This window comes from Hemibagrus wyckioides, unplaced genomic scaffold, assembly GCF_019097595.1.
Source record: "Hemibagrus wyckioides isolate EC202008001 unplaced genomic scaffold, SWU_Hwy_1.0 Contig14, whole genome shotgun sequence".
NCBI classification, from domain to species: Eukaryota; Metazoa; Chordata; class Actinopteri; order Siluriformes; family Bagridae; genus Hemibagrus; species Hemibagrus wyckioides.
Genome location: NW_026690774.1, coordinates 334659 through 337848, shown reverse-complemented (window position 1 = coordinate 337848; position 3190 = coordinate 334659). Strand labels below are relative to the sequence as shown.

General features: G+C 33.3%; 1 non-coding gene across 1 annotated transcript; it reads right to left on the bottom strand.

Moving 5' to 3' along the window:
- Nucleotides 1-2892: 2892 nt before the first annotated feature.
- Nucleotides 2893-2965, bottom strand: trnaf-gaa (transfer RNA phenylalanine (anticodon GAA)). Its single transcript has one exon. It is a non-coding gene; the product is annotated as a tRNA-Phe (tRNA).
- Between the last annotated feature and the right edge of the window lie 225 nt (nt 2966-3190).

The following is a 3190-nucleotide window of genomic DNA, read 5'->3' as shown; positions in this document are numbered from 1 at the left end:
TGATACTTTGCCCAAAGATGTTGTGACTATGAGTCTTGTTGTGTAATGGACAGTTATTGATGGAATGCAATACATCCTTCCACTTCTTTGACCCCGGCTTCTTGCCTGTTGTGAAGTGGTACTTCCCTTGGGCATACTTGCACATGATGTCATGCCAAAAAGTGTCTGGTTTACCCGTCTTAGTCATATCTACAAATATGAAATAACAGGGTACAAAGGTCAGGAAACATGTACACAGAGAATGTGTTTATCAAATAAACAATCGTACACAGTAGGACATATAGTGAAATGAAAATATAGTGAAACAAATCAGATATTGAAATGAAAATATAGTGAAAAAAAACAGATATTGAAATGAAAATATAGTGAAAAAAATCAGATATTGAAATGAAAATATAGTGAAAAAAACAGATATTGAAATGAAAATATAGTGAAACAAATCAGATATTGAAATGAAAATATAGTGAAAAAAATCAGATATTGAAATGAAAATATAGTGAAAAAAAACAGATATTGAAATGAAAATATAGTGAAAAAAAACAGATATTGAAATGAAAATATAGTGGAAAAAATTCAGATATTGAAATGAAAATATAGTGAAACAAATCAGATATTGAAATGAAAATATAGTGAAAAAAATCAGATATTGAAATGAAAATATAGTGAAAAAAACAGATATTGAAATGAAAATATAGTGAAACAAATCAGATATTGAAATGAAAATATAGTGAAAAAAATCAGATATTGAAATGAAAATATAGTGAAGAAAATCAGATATTGAAATGAAAATATAGTGAAAAAAATCAGATATTGAAATGAAAATATAGTTAAAAAAATTAGATATTGAAATGAAAATATAGTGAAAAAAATCAGATATTGAAATGAAAATATAGTAAAAAAAATTAGATATTGAAATGAAAATATAGTGAAAAAAATCAGATATTGAAATGAAAATATAGTAAAAAAAAATTAGATATTGAAATGAAAATATAGTGAAAAAAATCAGATATTGAAATGAAAATATAGTGAAGAAAATCAGATATTGAAATGAAAATATAGTGAAAAAAATTAGATATTGAAATGAAAATATAGTGAAAAAAATCAGATATTGAAATGAAAATATAGTGAAGAAAATCAGATATTGAAATGAAAATATAGTGAAAAAAATCAGATATTGAAATGAAAATATAGTAAAAAAAATTAGATATTGAAATGAAAATATAGTGAAAAAAATCAGATATTGAAATGAAAATATAGTAAAAAAAAATTAGATATTGAAATGAAAATATAGTGAAAAAAATCAGATATTGAAATGAAAATATAGTAAAAAAAATTAGATATTGAAATGAAAATATAGTGAAAAAAATCAGATATTGAAATGAAAATATAGTAAAAAAAATTAGATATTGAAATGAAAATATAGTGGAAAAAATTCAGATATTGAAATGAAAATATAGTGAAGAAAATCAGATATTGAAATGAAAATATAGTGAAAAAAATCAGATATTGAAATGAAAATATAGTAAAAAAAATTAGATATTGAAATGAAAATATAGTGAAAAAAATCAGATATTGAAATGAAAATATAGTGAAAAAAAAACAGATATTGAAATGAAAATATAGTGGAAAAAAAATTAGTTATTAGGCTGATGGTATCCTAAGTCTGTGACCTACTGAACCAGTGTTAATGTATTCATCAATAGAGACTTCAGAGCACTTTTGTTGCTCTGGATAATAGTGTGTGCCAAATGCCAGACATCTGAATGTAAATGCTTTTTTTTCTATTACAACCGAGTGTTCGCGCCAAATATAGAGAGGGACGTGTCTGGCCTTTATTCTAAACGCAAAAATTTGGCACGAACACGCGGTTATAATAGAAAAAAAAGTTATACATTTACATGCCTGGCAACGTAAAAAAAAGTGCTCCGAAGACTCTATTAATGAATACATTAACACTGGTATCCACAGACTTAGGATGGGATCCACAGACGTAGGATACCATCAGCCTAATAACTGATTTTTTTTCACTATACAGTATATAGTATAAGTAAAATCATGCCCAGCAAAAGCGGATCAATATAAATCGATATAAATGTTCGTCGCGACGAAACAGATAATAAAATAGTCTAACCAACGACTGAACAATAAAGTTAGCCAAATCAAAGACTGTACTCACCTGCACGGTGCCGATAGGTTGCCGAAAGGAGACTAAATATGTGTAAATATGTCTGTCACAGCGGTAAATATATATGTCAGGATCGCGAACTAAAGTCACCTCCTTCACGCAAGTTACGTGATATCGCTTCGGCCAATGACAGATCATCCCCGCCCCAACCTCCTGCTTCGGCCAATGAGAGGTTATCCCCGCCCCAACCCCCTGATTCAGCCAATGAGCGTTTTGCCCCGTTAGGACTCGTTAGGACTCGCTGTTCGGATTTGTTAGGACTTGTTAGGAATTGTTAGGATATCTGTTAGGATTTGTGTTAGGAATTGTTCGGATTTCCGTTAGGAATCGTTTGAAGTGTGTTAGGACTCGTTAGGACATGCTTTGCCGTCCATTCACCGCAGGGTGCGGCCACCTCGTCAGGCAGCAGGACTTCCAAGGAGCCTTGTCAAAAGCAGGGGTTTTCTAATGGCATGCGGGCTAGGTAGCTGCCTTGCCAATGATTCGTACAGAGGTATTAAGGCATTAAGGCATGCAGTCACGTAAACTGAAGGGTGCAGGCTAAGCGTTCAACGAGAACCCAAGAGTTCTGTAGCATCCGAGTTTTTTGCTCTCGACTCAGACCAGGGGCTTTCAGATCTTTAGCCTGCGCTATTTCCACGTTTTGCTGTTTTCAAGTCTGAGGCATAAGTTGCAGAACTGTGCTGGTAGACTACACTGCCTACAGCTGCCGAAACCCGGGATCGAAACAGGGACCTTTAGATCTTCAGTCTAACGCTCTCCCAACTGAGCTATTTCGGCACCTCTACCAGGGCTTTCCTGTACGTGTGAGTGATCAGGTTTTTGTCGGCACGACTGCGCACCACGTCCAGACTGGAGAGGCAAACTTCTTTCGAAAGCGGTAGAGCTTTTTCCTTAAGGGCATAGACAGAAGGCATGGTTGCCTTACGCCACTCAAATCCCACGCTACCCGAGGGCGCCGGTGGGGTTACGCGTGTGTGGTAAGAAGATGACCAAGTCATTCGG